The 23,811-nt window shown below is 36.9% G+C and overlaps 1 protein-coding gene across 2 annotated transcripts in view; it reads right to left on the bottom strand.

The window, feature by feature from the left end:
* Positions 1–23,811, bottom strand: part of LOC123873725 (stress-activated protein kinase JNK) — a 107,145-nt gene that overhangs the window by 81,528 nt on the left and 1,806 nt on the right. The window contains exons 1-2 of one of the 2 annotated variants that reach the window (XM_045918738.1): positions 6,706–6,847; positions 420–443 (exon numbers count right to left, since the gene is read on the bottom strand). The gene's annotated coding sequence lies outside the window, so the exon portion shown is untranslated. Of the gene's footprint in view, positions 1–419; positions 444–6,705; positions 6,848–23,811 lie in introns of those variants that run through there. The other variant, XM_045918737.1, reaches the window with a different exon arrangement.

Raw genomic sequence — 23,811 nt, 5'->3', positions numbered from 1 at the left:
CATGAGACTGACAAGGCCAAAAAACTACAAGTGTAAATCAAAAATTTATAACACCCCCGACAAGTGAAAGTTACAGTAACTAGAAAAGAGCTGATAACTTTTAAACGGCTGAACCGATTTTCTTGGATTATAGCTAAGAACACTCTCGATCAAGCCAACTTCCAAACAAAAAAAAACTAAATTAAAAACGGTTCATTAGTTTAGGAGTTACGATGACACAGACAGTACACATACGTCAAACGCACGGATTTAGCATTTTTAATGATAAATCCGTGCAGTGGTAGGTATCTCTGTGCCACATTTCGAGAATATCTGTTCAGCGCTTGTTCCGTAAAAAGGTAACAAACAGACTGACAAACTATGTTAGTGATTTTATAATTTATATATATGTTAATACGGAAACACAGCAAAATACTTACCGACTAGCGAAATCAGCTTCGCACCTGAAAAATATTAAATATGTGATTAATTTTTACATTTTTGTAACATTTCCAATATTACGTAGAGCGTCTACGCCGTAGACAACTGCTACGAAATGGAAACAAATTTTGGAAAATGTCACATCAACCCATGGCCGGTTCACTATTGAGCAAGAGTCTTCTCTCAGAATGAGAAAGCGGTTACGCTTATGCGGTTATAGTCCACCACGCTGGCCAAGTACGGATTGGTAGACTTCACACACCATAGAGTTCTCTATTCACCATAGAGAACTCTTATAATGTTCAGACACGCAGGTTTCCTCACGAGGTTTTTTCTTCATCGTTAAATCAAGTGATGTTTAATAGCTTATAACGGGTGTTACTACTTAAGAAAAATTAAAGAGTTCCCACAGGATTTAAAAAACTTGAATCCACGCGGACGAACTCGCGGGCATCAGCTAGTTATTTACATAAAGCTGAGCAAAATTACGGGAATTAATCCTATAGAATGAAATGAGGCTTTCGATGTAGATATATTTTGTTCAATAAGAATCGCACAAAGCAAAGCACAGATTTAAAAGGCTTTCACGCCGCCGTTCCCGATAAGCCACACAATGGATCGTCGATCAGGACGCGTCATTACAGCAGTAGGTACATGAGCCTTATGTGTATACAATAAACCCGAACGTGGAGCTTCACTGACCCATTTCCGGAACTATTTATTACGTAATTTGGAGGTTAGACGTCAATTATTAGATGGAAAAACTCAAAAACAAGTTCTATTCCTTCTGTTCATCTTTTTTTCACGCCCTAAATAACTTCTCCTGTAACCTCTAACCTGTAATATTCTAAAGTTACGGTCCTTTACACCGCTTGCCTGGATGAGATCGCTATGTAGCGATAAAGCCACCAAATTGTACTTATTTTTGTTTTGCTTTGTACCTATATCTTTTCTGTACTATAAAAGTATATTCATTCATTCAACTTTATCATCATCAGAAACCATTGATGATCTTTAACAGGGCTCTCTCCGTCACTCGTTTCCACTCGTTTCATACAATCGTAGTTCCAATTTCATTTGAATATTAAGCAACCAAAGTCCATGAAATTTTGCAGACATATTCTAGAAACTAATATCTGTGTCTGTGGTGTTTTAGATTTTTCTAAAAATAAGTAGTTTTAAAATTACAGGGGCTCAAAGATTTGTATGTAAATTTTAAAGACCGCGTAACTTTGAAACCGAATATTTTAACAGAAATCTGGAAAACCACAGACATATTCGTTTCTAGAATATGTCTGCAAAACTTTATGGGCTTAATATTCAAATGAAATTGGAACTACGATTGTATGAAACGAGTGACGGAGAGAGCCCTCTAAAGTGGTTTTAAAAGTTCAATGTCAAGTTGTTTGAGCTGTGCGTTGAGATCAGGCAGGCAGTCAGTCATCAGTCAGGAAGTCAGTCATTCAGTCAGTTACCTTTTCCTTTATATAATTAGATAAAACGTATCTATTTAAAATCTTCATAATCATCTAAAATAGGCTAAATGTTCAACTCAAGTACATTTTCACCAGAGGTTAACGAGGTAAGCCTAATATTAATCAACGATAAGCATCAAACAAACGGCTGTGCTCACAATTAAAGCTGAGGATCTCAGGATTTAATCCGAGATTAAGGCATAATGATAAGCGAGAATTGCTTCACGGTGTAAGAGCAGACTGAAATCCGAAAAGCTGGTTTTAAACATCAACCATGCAATATTCTGCAAGAATTAATTTTTCAGCTTTACAATTAACTTTGCTAAATTAGTTAGTTATATTTTCGCAATTGGTAACTGATTTTTCGGCTTCTTCTAAGTTCTAACTGTCCGATTGAATAGAAATATTGCAAACGTGTGTGGTTTAATGAGACTAAATTATGGTGCCATTGAGCTTCTCTTATGATAGAGGTGGGAAGTGGACATTTTAACTCTTTGATATCATATGCTTTATTGTCATGAATAGGTACTCTTCAAAAATGCGATGACAAGAGCCTGCTAATGGAGATGGAAGGTGGGCACTGGAACTGCCAAATGGCATATGGCAGGATAATCGTTATATATTTTATTTTCATTAGTAGGTTTCAATCGTTTTTAGTACATTCAAAAATAGACTGACTAGAAAAGTTTTTTCTATTTTGGTTATACGTATTTTCTATGAAAAGATCGATTCGTAACGAACCCAAATTAAAATTGATTGAAATTAATTTTTTGGTAGTTCGACGGCGGATACATCAACATACTTTAACAACTTGAATTTTAAGTTACCAGGTAAAAGCTTGTATAGTTTACTTAGCAACTAAGTAAAGAATGAAAGGAAATGCCGCTCGTAATAAAAGCTATCAAGACTCGGTAAAGCTCCTCGTTATAGGGTACAATACAATAAAAGAAAAGAATAAAGCTTTTTTAATGTTTTATGAGTATATTTTTATATGTTCTTATTTGGATTAACTTTTATTGTTTTAAAATTTTATGGGTCTATGCAAGAAGTAGGAAAGTCTTTCGTAGTGGGGGGGCCACATCGCATACTGCACGTTGTACTATACATTCAAGCAAATTAAACCTATGGTTGTATACCATGAACTTCTGCAAAGTAATGCCTGCATCATCCAAGATTTAATATCTGTTTTTCAGCCGTCATTTTAGATTCCTTAAATGTCTCATGAGGCAAAACCTTTCATGACAGCATGAGCAATATGGACGCTACTCAAAATCGCATATTTCAGTTAAGGTCGGTAAACTTTCAACCTAGCTCAGACTAATAACTCAATATGAGGGTATAAAAGCGCATTGTATATTCTAGTCCCCAAGTTTGGGCAAACACGGCTACGGCAGGAAATTGCTACAACCACTCAAGTGTAATTGAGTTTGCATATGCGCTCACTCTCATATTATCTGTTGAACGATTTATATTGTCTACTAGCTACAGAGCGTTCACTATAACTTGTCCCCTGCGGTCATGTTGGCAACATTGCTGTTTGCCTTATTCCTTAGAAATTAGGGTTTACTATTGTGTGATTTGCAATGGTGCCAACATAACATTAGGGGACAAGTTATAATGAACGATCTGCAATGGTATGCTTGCAAAGCCTCTCGTGCGCCAGCTTCTTTCCTTTTTACTTGTCTTCACTATTTCACAAAATTACTACCGAAAGCCAAGCTCCGAGTCTACAGAGTCTATGCCCGTTCGCGCCTGACGTACGCGGCCCGCGTGGTAATTGGTATGCACTCTATACGGCTTACCATAAGCGCCGGCTACAGGTTCAACAGAACAAGTGCCTGCGCCTGATTGTAGGAACTCCCGAAGTACGTAAGAAATGACGTCATTCATCGCGGACCCTGGACCGTAGGTATATACACCTCCGCGGGATAGCACCGCTAAAATAAACCACCATTTTTAGAAAGGTCTTAAAGGAGTGATATCCAGCGCCGTAAATTTTGATTTATTCTTATTTTATAAATAATTAAAATTAAAAAAAAAAAGTAAGACCACCAAAACGCGAGTCTTCTACCTCGCGAGCTTCTACGATCACCCGCACCAGTGCAGCGTGCGAAGCCGGGCGGGTTAACTGATATCACTACCCATATTATAAATGCGAAAGTGTGTTTGTTTGTTGGTTTGTCCTTCAAAAACGTCACAATGAACCAACGGATCGACGATATTTTTGTATGGGTATAGGTTAAAGACTTAAAGAGTGACGTAGGCTACTTTTTGTCCCAGAAAATTGAAAATTTCTCACGAGATTTTTAGTAATCAAAATCACATTATCCGTTGCTCTGTTGCCGCGTGATTTAAGGACAAACCAATAAACAAACACACTTCGCATTTATAATTTGGGTAGTGATGGATAAAATGTCAATAATAATAAGACAGACCTCGTTGTTAGGCATAAAATATAACGCTATATACGCCTACGCCAGGAAATTGCTTTTGCAACTCTGCTATTGCCTGTATCTAGACTGGCTTATACCCCTGTTATCTAATAATTTTCAAGGCTTTTTTATCTAATCTAAATATATTATAAACGAAAAAGCTGACTGGCTTCTGACTGATTTATCAACGCTGTTTGGTAATTATTATTTAAGCGGCAACTCCAGCTGTCGTTTGTCGTCTGACAGGTGACAGTGTCACTGTCAAATTCATTCACCTGGTTTTTCGGTTGGAGCGGCCGCGACTCGCCGCCCTTTTTCGCCATATAATTGTTAATTTAATTTCGGTTATCGTTCAATACCACATTCCACCACACCCACTAAACACACTAAAGTGCATCAAGCAAGAAGAAGAAGAATCTGGCCCGATATTCGCCGGCAACGAAGAGCACTGCACGAGGTACCTGCATGCCCTACTCACTATACACCGATTGATTAGGAATTTTGGGGTTAATGGGGAGCTCCGCGAACTGCGGACGAAACAAACGCACAGCTGAAACTTCTGGACGGACCGGGCAACTGAGAGTCCAAAACGACTGCAAAAACGTTTCGTGCGAGTGGACTAGATGTCAACCACATAAGGGCTATTACGCACTGCATACGATCCGAATCCGTGAAAATACGTTCCAAAGTAGTCATAGAACTATTTGTATGGTAGCTTACGCAATAGCTCCGACTTCCGTCATCCGAGTTCTCTCCGACATCCGTGAAAATATCTCGGATGTGCCTCGGATTCAAATCGGGCATAATGACGATGTCCACTGAATAGCTTAGATTTGGATCAGAGTGCGTAAGCAATATCCGAGTTTGGTCTGAGTTTTTTATTTCCGCATTTTACCGGACTCTGATCGGATGAGTGCGTGTCCGCTCTTAGGAAACGTTCACGGTTTCTCGCAGTTCTGTGGTAGAACGATGAAAGCCAGGAATAAGTTGTGAGCCGGTGATGAAACGAGATGATGAAAGCTAAAGATAAAAGCAAGTCTTTAATTTCTTTTTAAGACTCTTTTACTGGCCCTATTAAGCGTTCTTAGGCAAGTAAAACACCCCACCAAGTTTACCGGTGAAAGAACAAACGTTTAACTAGGTTTTATAGCTCGAGCGACACAAAAGAGGTTAATGTGCCCATTTTGAAAAGGGGAGCGTTGTTTGGGTCGGATAACAATACTTTGCTAATAAATCCGCGATCTTATCACCATAAGATAAATTACTTGTTCCTAATCTCTAACATATGTCATTACAAATTTAAATTTCGTTGAGGATTTGGTCCACAATTTTCACTTTCTGATTTCTTTTACGCCTCTGGACAATTTTTTTTTCATGAAACCAGGGTTACCAACTATAGTTGGCATAATTAACAATAATAGAAAATATTAGGTATTGAGGTCTTTATAAAGCTTGTATTGTATATGTAGACCGCACTAATTTTCATACTTAATTATTCATAAAAATTCAAAATTCAAAATATTTTTATTCAATTAGACTTTTACAAGTAGGTACTTTTGAATCGTCAAGAGCATCTATAACTGGTTCGGAATGCCTTTCTCACCGAGAAGATACTTAATAGTACTACTACTAATACTACTACTAACATACTTAATTAAAAAAGTATTATACGACAAGGGTTAAATTTGAACTAACAGATTTATTTACATTCAAATACGATTTATCTAATCGCCATGCAATTCAGCTCACTGATACAAAGCCGCATGAAACCGATTAGAGGTATGAGTTAAAAAAAAATACCATGCTTAACTATGACTTAACTCTTTCAAGTTGACCCGCTTTCATAAGACTGCCGTCACCACCAGGTGAGATCGAAGGCAAGGTAACTTCGAATAGGTAAAAAAATACCTTTTGCAATGAAAAGTACGATATATTTCCTTTACAAGTGTATTAGCAGGCGACAACCCTACGTAGAGCTAAATTATTTAAGAAAACGCGTGTACCAGCGCTAACCGCCATCACTTATTTACATGACCCTACAATTAATTATACACGACTATACCTACTACATATTAAATCGATCTCCTCTAATCTAATTGTTTGAGCGACCATGTAATTCAATGTTAATACATAAAATTATACATCACTTTCATACAAAATGAAATCAATACCTTAAAAATTGAAAGTAATATACAGAAATACTAAAAGACGCAAAACCCATAGTAACTTAAGTGATTTTAAAGAGTACCTTACGTAATAAAGTTATTTCCTACAAAAAAACCCACATAACCATTACGACTGCATTACGGACGCGGCGGAACAGCGCCATCTAGTGACAACTTAAAACACTACATTCCATAATAGGACCGCCAACTCACCGGTGTATAGAAATTGGATGTACACAGCCACAAATAAACACTTTCTATTACTTATTGTCACTATAAAACACGGTTTGAGTCCGATTTTTTTTATAGATGAGAATAGAAGGCAGGTTACGTGTGGTTGGGGCGGGAGGCGCGCGCGGACTAGCGCGGGGCCTGCGCGGAGGACTGCGCGGAAAACTAACCCCGTTCCGACCCTCGGCAAAGAATAAACTGGGCTCAGATATGTTGCTGACAGAATTATATAAATAAGGGTCGCTTTCGAGGAAAAAACGCTTACTTTTCAGGGTTCCGCACCTGACGGGTGCCGACGGGGTTAAGAGGGGTCTCTCCGTCACTCGCTTCATACAAACGTAGTTCGTCTCTCATTGGAATACTAACCAATCATACTCAATGGAATTTTGTAGAAACGTTCCGGGAACTAATATCTATGCCTGTGGTTTTCCAGATTGCCGTTAAAATATTCGGTTTCAAAGTTACGCGGTCTTAAAAATTCACATACAAATCTTTGAACCCCTGTAATTTAAAACTACATATTTTTAGATAAATCTAAAACACCACAGGCACAGATATTAGTTTCTAGAATATGTCCGCAAAATTTCATGGACTTTGGTTGCTTAATATTCAAATGAAATTAGGACTACGATTGTATGGAGTAAGTGACGGAGAGAGCCATGTTAACTATGATTTAAATCCCAAACTACAAATAACAATTTGAGAGTACTACACACTAACAAAATACATAGTACATAATCTCAGAGTGTGTATTTCTATTGCCGCTGAGTAATATGTATAACAATTATACCTCATTGCTTCGTCCTTTGAGATTAGGTATACATTGTAGTAATACGTCAAAGTATTGCCTTTCTACCACTTGTTTGAAAGCAGAAAATCTGCACTTCTATTTTTTGTATTTTTTGTTGGTACCACTGGAGCGTTCCCATCTCATTCGCGTTTTAGTGCCTCGCCGATCACCACGTTATTCAAGTTTTAAAAAACGTTACAAAAGCGTAGTCACCAAAACGATAGTGATTTATTTATTTATTTATTTATTTATTTGTTACATATTTTTATGTTATAAGGTTTTATTATAATAGTGTCTGGTGATATGATATCACTATGCAATTAATGTTTTGTGCATTGCGATGTTACCTTGACATATGACAACATGGCGATGTTACTTTCACGTGATTTGGAATTCCGGACCATAAGGTATTTCAGTGAAGACGTGTTACCTAATTCTAAACATATTATGAATAGCTTCTGGGACTGTTTACGAATCAAACTAGTGATATGATATATATGATACGTCACTTGGAATCCCGAAATAAAAAGGTATTTACAGTGAAATGTTGCCTACTTCTAAGGATATTGTGAAAAATTTGCTAGGATTATTTCCATATCACACTAATAAAATACGACATTACTTTCCTATTGTGTTGTGTACATCTTGTGGGGATGTGACCTTCACATCAATTAGAATCCCGGAACATGAAGGTGTTTACAGTGAAATGTTATTTATTTCTTAGGATATTGTGAATAGTTGCAAGGACTATTTCCGTATCACACTGAGAATATGACATCACTTTCCTATTGTGTTGTGTACATCTTGTGGGGATGTGACCTTCACGTTAATTGGAATCCCGGAACATGAAGGTATTTAACAGTGAAATGCTGATATTGTGAATAGTTGCTAGAACTATTTCCGTATCACACTGGTGATGATATGACATCACTTTCCAATAGTGCTGTGTACATCTCATGGGGATGTAACCTTCACGTCATTTGGAAGCCCAGACCATGAAGGTATTTACAGTAAAACATTACCTATTACTAATGATATTGTGAATAGTTATTAGGACTATTTCCGTATCAGACTAATGGAATGATATCAATTTCCAATCGGTGTTGTGTACATCTCATGGGGATGTTACCTTCACATCATTTGGAATTCCGAAAGCTTTGAAAATATTATCGTGATGGAATACATTTAAAAAGGAATATTATTACCTTTACTTTGATTATTATTTGTGAATGAAATGTGTCTACATGAATCATGAGATATCAAGTGCTATTATCGAGTAAAAATGAGATCATTTGAGATTTACACATATTAAATACCTTCTTCATACCTTCATATAGTTTATACATTTATGTTGCGGTCTTCTAATAAGGATGTACCCTTTCGCTACTGATAGAAAAGTTAAGGGTAGATGGTTTAAAATACCATTGTACAGACGGATTACAACTCGAACCTGAGTTAGTGCCAATGATTGTTGTCGAAACGCAGCCAAGCACGTCAACCATAAAATTAAGCCATCGTCAAGAAAAAACTAGTCTTCGCTTCGCTTTATCGGATATGCTCATGAGGAAGCTCTCACTCATTTTTTCTCTTTAGAATAAAGTGATCAGTCCGTAAATTAATTATTATTAAAGATCCAGCCAGACTGATGTGCGATACCCAGCACAACGAATCTATGACAAGAAAAAACTTCATATTCTTTTTTAATAAAGAAAAATATTAAAGATCAGCTCATACAGAAATAGACTGTGTCTTATACAGCGTGAAGCTAGCCGATACATTCGGGCTTGTAATATTATGATCCGGTGCCAAGATATGAATAATCCCACCCGCAAGAAAACCTCCTGCAACGCAGAAGCCGACACCGGCTCCTATCCAGACTTTAAACCAGGAGCATCCGCTCCCGGCAATACAACAAGCGGGAGCAACGATTATATACGAAGTACGAACCCACGAAGTCACCGCGCTCACGGCAGCTGTGACAGTCGCCGCGCCGCTGGCTCTGGCAGTGTCACCGGGGACCCTCGTCGCTGCACCCGGTACGTTCCGCAGGAACGTTCATTCTACTTTTAGGACTAATGGCAATTAATTAATGACCCAGTCATACTATTGTGGGTAAGAGGATACGGGATTCCATTTCTAAAACCAGTATCTTAATCTCACGACCCAGCATGTCTCCTATCATCTGAATATAATATCATAGACTTTATGTTTAGTGAAGTTATACTTATCACAATGTGATTTGTGTGAAGGATCGTTTCCTTCTTTTCATTTTTTATTATAAATCCAATGGAAATAACAGACTTATAATAAGTCAAAAATTCTTAAACGAAAAATTCTTAAAGTGGGTGCTTACATAACAACATTAAGATCAATTACAACTACATCAATGAATAGTTGGATGGCCACGTTAGATTTATTTCTTAGGAGTTATAAAAGATTTTACTACCTATCTATAGAAAGTATCTACGATTTAAAATGAACGAGAATTATTCCAATTTAATGGTTTACTATTTTGGTCTGAATATACTTTCCGCCTCTCGTCTTTACAAAACTACGAGTACTAAAGCCGGTGATTTATGTATTTACTCAGATTTTTGGGTTACTTGTCAACTAGGTATATACATAACATATATTTACAAGATATAGTTGATTTTTAAAAGTTATCAGGGTTATCTAAAATTATTTTACAAACAATAAATACTTTAGAGTTCTTAAGATTTATCATCAATGTAAAAAAGAGCTGTACAGCCCGAGTACCTACTGTGCGCAAATATTGCAATTACCTGATTAAAAAAAAAAAAAAAAAATACGTTGACCCGTCTGAAGAAAAATGATATTTAATCAATCAAGAGCTAAATTTACATACAAAACTCGTTGTTAATGACTTACTGCGACTTACCCGCGATTTAGTAAGTAGATACGGTACACCTACAAAAACGGACAGAAAGATGTTTTAAATATCTTGTTGTGTAATGCAAATCACTAAGATAGCTCAGCATTGACACATCAGCATTCAGCAGTCTTTGCAGGATTATTTACATAATGGTAAAAATCTATCGAAGTGACAGTCAATCCTATTTGACAAAATAGACTGTCTAGAATTATTATTTTTTTTTCGGATGCTAACGATATAGGGTAGGGGCGACACGTTGTGAGAAGACCACCGATGGCCAGTGGATTCTGAGTTTAGTTTTGAATCTGTCAAACATATGAAGTAGCTAAAATTACTGACTGTTTTTTTTGGACTTTCAGGTTTTCAGAAAATGGAATCTATAAAAAAAAAAAAAAAGGCATTTTATTGCGTACGACAATAAAGTGCTCTCTTTCCTATTTAACTATATAGATGGAGTTAGATGTCCACTTCTTACGAGAATATCAAAATCTATAATTATGCTGTGAAGCTCACAGGAGATTTGTGTTCGCTTCATACATTAGTTTAAAAAACAACGAAATGCGGAGTCACGAAGATCTTATCAAGGGAAACGGGAACTAGAAGAACATGTATTTAAATAAATAGTACCAGCCTTAGGGCAACCACATGTTGGTTTTGGCAAAAAAAAAAAAAAAAACCCTGGTTTCCACCATTTCAGAGCCTTCTCTGTTCGGTTCTAAATTCAATTTAGACATAATGATAATGCATTATCTGTTTCAGCCACCCTGTTGATTGCATATTATGTTGGTTGCATGGAAGTTATCAAGACGGTACTACTAGGTAGAGAGGAGCGTAGCACCGTCATCTTTGTATATATTATGATCAACTTCGCAAGATGGTGTTGGGTTAGTTTTTTGGTAAAAAAAAAAAAAAAAATAGGTGCACACGACAGAACGAACTCTGTGTCCTGAAATAAAGGTATATTGTATATTATGAAGCGTCAACTCCGATGAAAATGTCTATCTGAATTAGCCGGTCAGGCTATAAGCTTGATGGGTTCATAAAACACAGCCATGGCTCAGCTCTATCGTTGATCCTAGGTTCGAGAGTAACGTCTGTTTTTTCATCGTCCTCCAGTCTCAAGATTTGATGTTGTTATACCATGAGATCTGTCCATAGTTTTAGAATTTTTGTTAATTGGAATCCAAATAACAATTTGAATTTAGAATATTTGATTAACGTCACATTACTCATGCTGGTATAATTACACATAAGGTGCAAACCATATTTTGAAAATTAATTTAGATACGTAGTGTAATTGTTAATAATAATATTAATTTAACAAACATCAGTCGAAATACATGACCTAACAAGATCGTCATACCCAGATTCAGCTCAACCTTGCCTAAATGTTCCTTTCTAATAAACATTCACCGAAGATAACTTTATCCAGCAGAAACATTGTTAGAATACATCGATAGAATGTAACCCCTACGAAAAAAAAAAAAAAAAAAATGCCCCATTACAATAGTAAGATTTAAGAGTCCGCATAAATCGGTATCTACGAACAGTATCAGTCAGTGGATAAAAATATAATACTTCTATATTATTTTTTTTCGCTTATTCCGTCAGGCATGCAGCTACCTCCGCAGCTCACAGTAAAGGTATCAATATTGATATACCTAATACGAAATACAGCGGCCTTAGCGTGGGCAACTCTATGCTGTGTGCCAGAGTTTATCGTAGAGGTATTCAATGTGATCAATCTAATCAGATTGCTCTATCACTCCTATTATTTATTATTATTTATTATTCATAAATCAATCTGGAACACTGAGCAGCTGATTAAAATTTATTTTAAGTAAAATAAATTTGAATCAGCAGCTTTAAAAGTATTTTATTTTTACTTATAATACAGTGATTATAAAAATCACTAAGTATCTACTTAAATACGGATGAAGTAACCGTAATTATGATAATATCTTTTATTTATTTTTGGCTTTATTTTGCTTGTCAAAATTGATAATATAAATACAATATTATTAAACCTAGAAGTGTTTTAATATTTCACTATCTTTCAAAATCTACAATGTATACCTAATCTCAAAGGACGAAGCAATGAGGTATAATTGATGATTAAACGAACTTACCTGAAGTGAAGTTCTATCCCAATTATACGAGTTGCTTCGTCCGAAGAGATTAGGTCCCTCCCAGCCCTAGGACCCCTGATAAGTGAAATATTAATGTTCCAGGCAGGCTTTCAACTAAATGAGATGGGAACGCTCCAGTGGTACCAACAAAAAATACAAAAAATAGAAGTGCAGATTTTCTGCTTTCAAACAAGTGGTAGAAAGGCAATACTTTGACGTATTACTACAATGTATACCTAATCTCTTCGGACGAAGCAACTCGTATAATTGGGATAGAACTTCACTTCAGGTAAGTTCGTTTAATCATCAATAATATAAACCCAAGATAGAGAATTTCAAAATTGAATTTTTAAAAAATACTATGTATTTATTAAAAATTCAATTTAAAAAAAATACATTGTATAGTATTATAGGTACTTACGTATATTGTACGATAGTACGAAACCCCTCGTGTGCAAGTCAGACTCGCACTTGACCGGGTTTTTCTTATGATTCAAGGTTCTCCGTGGATCTAATCTAGTGATATCACACTAATATTATAAAGGCGAAAGTTTGTATGTGTGTGTGTGTGTGTATGTTTGTTACTTCTTCACGCAAAAACTACTGGACGGATTTGGCTGAAATTTGGAATGGAGATAGATAATATTCTGGATTAGCACATAGGCTACTTTGTATCCCGGAAAATCAAAGAGGGGATATTGAAATCCCACGGGATTTCAATAAACCTAAATCCACGCCGGCGAAGTCGCGGGCATCGGCTAGTGAAATGATACATCTTGCAGTTTTCAATGCAAATGCCTTCACTCAAAAATTTTTTTAAAGATAACTAAAGGATATCCATTATGAGTTTTTTATGAATGTAGAAAAAACGTAGCATATGCTACGACGGAGCTACGCAACTACACTAATATAACGTACAGTGGATTCGAATATAATATTGCACATGTATCTTCTTCTACGGCACTAAAGATTTTCTTGGGATAGTAACGCTTTGGGTTCCCAGTTCCTTTCGCATATGAATAGGATATATCGTAACCCCCTAAATTATTATCGAGAACTAATATGCTTTGCCGGCTTGATAAAATTAATTTCAAAATAGAAAATATACCTACTCTTTCAGTTTGTTATTACTAAAAATGGGCAAATTAATTACTTTCCCTTTCCCTGCTCTTGATAGCACAAGATTGAAAAGGGGGACAAAAAAAACGTGAAAAAAGGCTGAAACTTTGGTGGCAATTTATCATAAACTCAAAATAAACTCAGTATGCCCACCTACGCAGTATTTCACTCCAATTAACTTTACTAGAAGGAAAACGTTCTTTCAGCCCGTAAAACAATGGTTGTTTCTAAAAGCCACCTTACAAAACCTTGGCTGTTGGTCATTAAAAAATAATGTTTATGAAACCTCGAAACCAAATAAGTATGCGCTATTTTTATACCGTCAAGTGTCGACAAGCTTTTCTCTCGGCTCTTAACAAATGAATGAAAACACCTTTTCTCATTTCCTTGCGTTTTGCACGTGTATTTTTATTTGCTTTTAGAAAGTAGGGTTTACATTTATTTCGTCAAAATATACTTAATTTTTTTTATTTGTACCAGAAAGTTGTAACAAGAGAAAAAGAAAGGAAAAGTGGACAGGGAAGCACTTATCTCTATAAGAGATCTCTACCAGTGGCAGTACGAGAGGTTATAAAGGGAATAGAATAGGTACAACAAATCTAGAAAGTATTCATGATTAAGAGGTTCAATAATCCAAATCTGTTCAAGCATTTAGAAGTTATGTTGGAATAAATAAACTCACATACACACGAGTACACATACAAAAATACGTTAGGCTCAACCTGAAAACCCTACAGTATAAAGTGCTGGTCAAAACAAAAACAAAGTGGAATGTAGACAGGTAAGCCCCTAAGTCGACACGTGCCATTTATGGAACCATTAGGGAGTACCAAAGCGGGGTCAGGCCTGATCATATTGCAGTTCATAAATAAAAATGGAACGAGCTTTGATGTTTTTAGGGTTCCGTATCTCAAAAAGAAAAAAGGAACCCTTATAGGATCTCTTTGTTGTCTGTCTGTATGTCTGTGTCCATCCGTCCGTCCGTCGTGTTATCAAGAAACCTATAGGGTACTTCCCGTTGACCTAGAATTATGAAATTTGGCAGGTAGGTAGGTCTTATAGCATAGGTACAGGAATAAATCTGAAAACCGCGAATTTGTGGTTACATCATTAAAAAAAAATTGTGTTTCAATTTTCAAAGTAAAATAACTATACTAAGTGGGGTATCATACGAAAGGGCTTTACCTGTACATTCTAAAACAGATTTTTATTTATTTTTATGTATGATAGATTTTGATTTATCGTGCAAAATGTTGGAAAAATACCCGAGTACGGAACCCTCAGTGCGCGAATCTGACTCGCACTTGGCCGGTTTTTTAATTATTATTCATAAGCTGTCCTGTTTTTAAGTAAAACGGATTCATTCGAATAATCCAAAGAGAATATAATACATAGAAGTGGCCTATGCCAAATCCGATCGAAGGTCTTTCTAACAACGACTTCTGTGGTAAAACTAGAGGAAGGGTCCCTTCTGTCGCCGAGTAAAAAATACTTGTTTGTCAAAACAAAAACTTAGACAGGTAAGCCCCTAAGTCGACATGTGCCATTTATGGAACCATTAGAGTTCCTAGCCGGGGGCTAGGTCATATTTCAGTTCATAAATAAATGTAACGGACGCCTAGCTGTGACGCTTTGATGTTGCTTTTATTATTTATGGATTACACTTTTGATCTGCTTGTAATATTGGATCTTTACGAAGTTAACTAGGATTGAAAATATACTATAGTTCTATTATAAATAAAATAAAAATAGACTTATGTTTAACTAGGACGGGATTGAAGGACAAAACAACACACTTTCGCATCACACTTCACACTAATATTGTAAAGGCGAAAGTTTGTGTGTATATGTGTGTGTGTGTGTATGTTTGTCACTCTTTGACGCAAAAACTACTGGACGGATTTGGCTGAAATTTATATCCTGGATTAGCACATAGGCTACTTTTTATCCCGGAAAATTAAAAAGTTCCCACGGGATTTCGAAAAACCTCAATCCACGCGGGCGAAGTCGCGGGCAAAATTGTGATCCACGCGAAAGAACTAAGAAGTCGCGGCCTTCGCTGGCAACTTTGAACTCGTTTTATACGTAATCTAGTAAAATTACAGCGATATAAAGTGAAAAGCTATTAAAAATTCCAGGTTCTCAATATCGGATTAAAGCTGTCGGGGTGGAAAGCGACGTTTTTATCGAGTTATCCTTGCGCGTCCTGTAATCAGTGATCGGGGTAAGGCGGGGCTACACTGTGGAAAATAACCGCTGCGATTATTATTTATTTAATCTTTAGCAAGAAACAGTTAAAAATTATTTTGCTATAATTGGGAGTTGTGGTGGCAGTGCTTGCTTGGGAACTTGACTTTATTGCTTGGTTGGGGAGGTAAGCGGTGCTTAGCTTGTAACTGCATGTTTGACCATACAGATTTTTTCTGTTGGCGGATTATAGCAAAATAATTTTTAACTGTTTCTTGCTAAACATGAACTTCCGCAAAGTAACGCCTGATTCTATCCAATATTTATTTAATCTTTATTTAGACTGAAAAGTAGGTTTTACATTTTTCAGCTTCACGCTCTTAACTCTCATGAGTTTAAGTGGACGTTGTACATTCCTTTTAAACATTTACTACAGCAAATTATAAAATTAATAAGTAATTTTGGTAGTAACTTTTTCTCACTGATATTGTAAAAACAAATCGTTCTAATTTCTATCTGATATGATTATGAAATGGCATTACAAGAATAACGATAGATTTGAAACCAATAGGTATACAAAAATATAAAAGGCAGCAAAAGGTATTTTGACATATTTTTTTTTTATAAGTTTGCTAATAACTGAGTAGGATTACTTTATACAATTTTTTAGTTGGAGCTTTTTCAAGACTTCTTAGTTCTTTTGAATTTGGCTTCTTTTTCATATCTTCTCAAATTCTAATTTTTGTACGTGTTGTAGAAATAAAGTAACTTCTTACTAGCATTATTCAAAAACCACGTTACGTTACGTTTCCATTCTTGGTAAGCATTTTAAGTACTCATCTTTGAGAATTTTACAATGTAAAGTTTTTAAAGCCGAGTTTATTGTTTTTCATAACGGTAGAAAATGATCTCAAGTTACGAGTACCTTCCTTGTTGTTTGGTTGGAGTGGCGTTTAGTTGTTCCAACACAGCACAATTTACATCGCCAATGTCACGTAGCTTGGTCAAAATTGTGCAGTTGCTAATCTATTAAGTACTGAATTTTCCAAATTCGCAGTTTATTACAGTTTCAATTGAAATCGGTTCATTAGTTTAGAAACTACGATGCCACAGACACGTCAAACTTATAACACCCCTCTTTTTGGGTCGGGGGTTAAAAACGTGTATTTAAGCGAGAACAGTGCTCGTAGGTATATACTAGCCCTTACGTAGCCGGTGCCTGGTAGCATAAAATGGAAGGCGCATATAAATTTAGAAAGGGTCGTCTGACAATATCTACCGTGACACAATTCAGTATATCTGTACACTGTCGCATTTTGGATACTCTTGAAGTAATGGCGTCTTTATAGTAAATATTATCTATATACATATAATAAAATTGTAGAAAAGTGGTGTCTGTACAATGGAAATATATAAAAAAAAAGTAGCAGGGGTTGTTATTATATCGATGCCGAACCCGAAATTGTAATTAATTTTTTTTTTGTCTGTTTGTCTGTGTGTTTGTGCACGCTAATCTCAGAAACGGCTTATTCGATTTAGATACGGTTTTCACTAATATATTGTAGTAAGCTTCACTTAGGATTTAGTGTTTATTTCATGTCAATCGGTTCATAAATAAAAAAGTTATGTCAATTTAAAGAATCACGGCGCCTCGCGCCTGAGCGTCCGTGGCTATATAAAGCGCGAAAAGTCACTATTCCACGCGAACGAAGTCGCGGGCACAGCTAGTTTATAATAAGTCCAGAAGCTATAAACAGTATAAACGTTTTCATGCGCTCTAGTGACTTTTCAAGTTAACGTTAACAGCTGTACATAAAAATCCGGCCAAGTGCGAGTCAGACTCGCGCACCGAGAGTTCTGTACTCGGGTATTTTTTCAGACTTTGTGCACCATAAATCAAAACCTATTTTTTTTTTATTCACTATAGGTAAGCGCTTGACCACAATCACACCTGATGGAAAGTGATGATGTGGTCTAAGATGGGACGCGTTTACCTAGAAGGTGCCTATTCACTCTTGTTTTATTATGCATAAAAATATCTAAAAATCTGTTTTAGAATGTTCAGATAAAACTCTTTGCCCTGCATCATCAGGTGTGAGGAATTCAGACTTGGACCTCTAAATTGCTGGGTGGCACGGTGGTAACGAGCCACGGCCGAAGTCTCCCACCAGACCAGACCAGAGACAGTTCAGACATTATAAATGGCCAAAATTTTCACTGCAGGTAATCAAACCCGGGACCTCCCACCTGTAAGACTACACCGCTTACGACTGCGCCTGTGAGGTCGACAATTGTTTTGTCGATTTTTCCGATAGATTTTCACTTAAACGGTAGGTACTAAGCAAGGTAGCTATAATGTCACAGTCACCCGAAGGCGAAGTCCCTGGCCGCGGCTGAGGGCACGCTTCCTGCAGTGACGTCAGACGATCAATGGACTGACGTCGGCACCTCGCCTCCCTCGCACCCCTCTGCACAATGGCGAGGGTACAGCACGGCGTAGCAATTATACAGTTCTGTATAATAACGTTCTATACTCCGTCTATATATCTGTCTGTCCGTCTGACCGTCCGCGGTAGAAGTAACTTCGTCTGTCCTGGTCAGCACTCGTCGGAATTCGAATCCGGGAACGCGCTCCGCCGTCAAAGCGTGATATTGATAAGCATTTTTAAGCAACTAAATATCATGCTTTAACGGTCATCATTCTGAGGAAACGTAAATGCCTGAGAGTTCCCCATAATGTTCTCAAAGGAGTTTGAAATCTGCCAATCCACACTTGGCCAGCGTATTAGACTAGGTACGAAGGTAAAATTTAAAGACCAGTAACAGTGGTAATAAGGCTCTCAGACATTATTTCAACGTATTGTACCTACGTTTTATTGAATAAATCATTCGTTAATTCATTAATTCAACTTATTTCCGAACTGTACGTTCGCTACACAGTGGAAAAGCCGAAGACGGCAAGGAATGTGTTCGCAACGCGGAATAGGACGGGAATTTATTCCGCTAAAGCTTATTGGTGTCAGTTTGCTAAGTAAAGATTTAAGAGGTACCCACAGGATAGCAGAAATATCTATTTGGTAATTTTTTAAGGAAGTGGTAATTTCAAGTTAAATCAAGACAAATTAATGTCTTCGAAACACTGACATGGACTTTATCACACTAATATTATAAAGGAGAAAGTTTGTATGTGTGTATGTGTGTGTGTGTGTGTGTGTGTGTGTGTGTGTGTGTGTGTGTGTGTGTGTGTGTTTGTTACTTCTTCACCCAAAAACTACTAGACGGATTGGGCTGAAAACAATGGAGATAGATTATACCCTGGATTAGCACATAGGCTACTTTTTATACCGGAAAATCAAAGAGTTCCCACGGGAATTTTAAAAACCTACATCCACGCGAACGAAGTCGCGGGTATCAGCTAGTAGTACTATAAGTATAACTTAAGAGCCTCGATAGCTGAACGGTTGAAGGGCGGACTGAATTCCGAAAGGTCGGCGGTTCAAACCCCACCCGTTGCACCACTGTCGTACCTACTCCTAGCACAAGCTTTACGCTTAATTGGAGGAGAAAGAGGAGTGTTAGTCATGATTAGCATGGCTAATATTCTTTAAAAAAAAAAAACTAGTAACCGACTAGAGTCGAAGTAGGTACGTACCTAAGCCCGACTAGTTTGTAACCCATCCAAGGTCTTTTTAGGGTTCCGTGCCTTAAAAGGAAAAACGGAACCCTTATAAGATCACTTTGTTGTCTGTCTGTCTGTCCGTCTGTCGTGGCTGTCAAGAAACCTAGAGGGTTCTTCCATTGACCTAGACATCATGAAATTTAGCAGATAGGTAGGTCTTAGCACAAGAAAAAAATCTGAAAACCGTGAATTTGTGGTTACATCACAAAAAAAGAGGTTCATGAACAAATAATAATAATTAATTAGTGTTTTCAATTTTCAAAGTAAGATAACTATACCAAGTGGGGTATCATATGAAAGGGCTTTACCTGTGCATTCTAAAACAGATTTTTATTTATTTTTATGCATAATGGTTTTTGATTTATCGTACAAAATGTCGGAAAAAATACCCGTGTACGGAATCCTTAGTGCGCGAGTCTGACTCGCACTTGGCCAGTTTTTTTTGGGTAAACCCTACTTTTGACATGAAAGTTGACACATAGAGCAATTATGGCGAGCAAGAATTCTCAAAACATATGCATTATAGGTATATAGATCTGTTAGACATGCAGGTTCTTCACGGTGTTTTCCTTCAGCGTAAAAAACTAGTGAGTGATATTTGATTGCTTAAAATGCACATATACTCGTAATTCATTAGAAACGAGGAAGGGAAAGTACCTACACAGTTACACATTGTATTGTTTAGTAATAACTAATATCATTAATTCCTTTTAAGTATTAATTAAGAATGAATTTACTAGCTGATGCCCGCGACATCGTCCGCGTGAATTTACGTTTTTGAAAATCCCGCGGGAACTCTTTGATTTTCCGGGATAAAAAGTAGCCTATCTGTTAATCCAGGGTATAATGTATCTCGATTCTAAATTTCAGCCAAGTCCGTCCAGTAGTTTTTGCGTGATTGAGTAACAAACATCCAAACATCCACACTTTCACATTTATAAAATCTCGTGGGAACTCTGATTTTCCGAGATATATCTCTCATCTTTCACACTACTCTGAAATCTAATGAAATCGTGTGAAATCTGCCAATCCGGTGGTAGACCAAACCCTTCTTTTTCTGAGGGAGACCCTTGCAGTAAAGAGCCAGCGATGGTTTGATGATGATGGTGATGATGATTAACTGTGCCAACGGATAGACAATATGTGATGATTCAGAGCTCCAAGGCAAAACAAAAACATTGAGGACAAACTGTTACGACATACTGTTACTAACAAAAAAATAATCGCAGAATACGTTTGAAGGAGAAAGTCACTGACTCACATATTAATCTCTGGGTCTCGAAACTTTAAATTGAGCAAGAAAGTTTTTTCTATGATATAGAGACCCCCACTAAAAAAAAGATTTTTCGAAATATCATCCGAGCAAGTACTAGTACTAGCGACCCGAGTAAGCTGCTCTATCTTTTTCTATTTCTAAATCTATTTTTTTTTTAAATAAAACATAGACTATGTTACTCAGAATGATTGTAGCTTTCTACTGGTAAAAGAATTTTTAAAATCGGTTCAGTAGTTCCACAGATTACCCCCTACAAACAAACTTACAAACTTTCCTTTATAATATTAATAAAGAAGTATAGATTTGTATAGATTTAAATTTTGAATACTACAGAATATTTGGTATTAGATGATGCCCACGACTTCATCCGAGTGGATTTAGTTTTGCGGTTCCGTGGGAACTCTTTGATTTTCCAGGATAAAAGGTAGCCTATATCCGTTTCCGGGATGCAAGCTAGCTTTGTACCTAGTTCCGTCAAAAACGGTTAAACAGATGGGCCATGAACCGCTAGCAGACAGACAGATAAACACGCATTTATGTGCGGATGAGGTATTCAATGTCAAGTAAGTACAAGTGTAACATACTCGACTTTAGTACAAGAGCCAATTACATTTTGCGGGTGATTCTATTGTAAATTATATAAACTCTAGGCAGGGGACCCCTCCGTGGGCCGCGGGCGTATCGAGCCAACTTCGTCTCGCTCTCACGTCACTCCGTCCCTCTCTCACCGGCATGTACACGTCTTTTCAGAATTCCCTATTCATCGCTGACCGGCCTACGTGAAACGTAGAATAGCTAACTAAACTAAAGTCACACTAGCCACTTTTTGTCGAGCGACAAAAAACACATGCAATAACTGATAGAGAAATTAATGTCGTGCCAATTTTATAATGTAACTAGCTGATGCCCGCAGCTTCGCCCGCGTGGATTGGTCAGATCCCCTGCAGCATCAGGATTGAGGAGTTGGAATCCAAATTTTTTATGAAACAATGTCGCAAAGTTCCTCTATCGATTAAAAAAGAAATGACGCAAATCGGTTCAGAAATCTCGGAGATTTCGGTGTACATAGGTAGAAAAACACAACTTCCTTTTTGAAAGTCGGTTAAAAAAGTAGCCTATGTTACTCCCTGGTCAATTCTCTACTTGTCTGTGAAAATCCCGTCAAAATCGGTTCAGCCGTTCCGAAGATTAGCCTTTTCAAACAGACAGACAGACAGACAGACAAAAATTTTAAAAACGTGTGATTCAGTGTTGGTATCGTTCAAATAACCATATGAGCTTAATATGAGGTAGTTATTTCGAAATTACAGACAGACACTCCAATTTTATTTATTAGTATAGATTTCCGCTTAAGGTAAAGCGGTCATTTTAAAACATAATCTTTGTATAGTATAGACGCAGGCGTTTTCCTGCATGCTTAGCAGTGGGACGGCGGGTGATGCATGTCGAATGCTTCATGGGTTCCGTACCTGAAAGTGCCATATTAATAAGCCTCTGCTCTCCTTTCATCCATCTGTCTTTCATCGGGCTGTATCTCGTTAACCGTAATAGGTAAAGAGTTAAAACTTTCACAGAATATTATTTCTATTGCCGCTATAACAAAAAATAATAAAAAGTTCAAAATACCCACTGAAAATTTACAAAAAATAAGTTATTTCTTGTACGATGGTACGGAACCGTTCTGTGCGAGTCCGTCTCGCACTTGACCGATATTTTTAATAATGAAACAAAAGAAAAATAAATTAGTTGAAATTAATCTATAGTCTATACTACTACTATACTAATATATAATAAATAAAATTGAAGTGACTGTCTGTTTGAACGGGCTAATCTTCGGAATGGCTGAACCTATTTTGACAGGACTTTCACAGATAAATAGAGGATTAACCAAGGAGGAACATAGGCTACTTTTTTAAACCGACTTTAAAAATGGAGAAGTTGAGTTTTTCTACCTAACTATGCACTGATATCTCCGAGATTGCTAAACCGATTTGCGTAATTTTTTTTTAATCGATAGAGGTACTTTGCGACATTCTTCCATAAAAAATTTGGATTCCAACTCTTCAGACTTGATGCTGCAGGGGACCTGACCAATTCACGCAGTTGAAGCTGCAGGCATCATCTAGTATTAAATAATTTTCGACACGGTATGTTACACGAGAAAATGTATTGTGTATTGACGTCACAACGTAGCCTATGCTTCGTGGAGAAGCGGCAATGTAAAGTTAACAATGGGAAGGCACCGGAACCGCGGGGCGGAGTAAGTGACGTCCAGGAAATATGTTATCTATCGGCATAGAGTAAGTTGCGAACTTGGCCGCCCGCATATTATACAAAATGTGGCTAATTCTAGAACTTTAAACTATTATGCTGTCAAAAACTCATCCTAGAAGCACCACACCATGTATCTATAATCTATATACTTGAAAAGTTTATATAAGAATCTTTTTATTTCTATAGTCACTGTCACTACCCATCATTAACCATATTATAAATGCGAAAGTGTGTTTGTTTGTTGATTTATTGGTTTGACCTTCATTCACTCTAGAACAGAGCAATGAGTCAGCATGATTTTTTGCATATATAAATCTAGATTTTTAGGGTTTTTTACCTCAGGACCTCTAGTAAGGACCAATACTGGTAACATTTTTATGTTTAAACTATAGAGTTATTTCTATATTTAGTACTAGCGACCCGCCCCGGCTTCGCACGGGTGGACATTTATTTTTTCTATTTTCCGGGATAAAATATAGCCTATACGGATTCGGAAGAATCCCTTTTAGTAATGGTAAAAGAAATTTTGAAATCGGTCCAGTAGTTTTTGAGCCTATTGAATACAAACATACAAAAATACAAAGGTTTCCTCTTTATAATATTAGTATAGATACACTACACTGTACCAGCTGTACTCACATATTTCATAAGCCCAACTAGTTTCGAACCCATCCAGGTTGCGATTTCATAGGCTCACTTGGCTCACTGCACGGCGCAGTTGACTCTCATCTTACATCGATT

This window comes from Maniola jurtina, chromosome 17 (assembly GCF_905333055.1).
Source record: "Maniola jurtina chromosome 17, ilManJurt1.1, whole genome shotgun sequence".
NCBI lineage: Eukaryota > Metazoa > Arthropoda > Insecta > Lepidoptera > Nymphalidae > Maniola > Maniola jurtina.
This window is presented reverse-complemented; position numbering and strand designations above follow the sequence as displayed.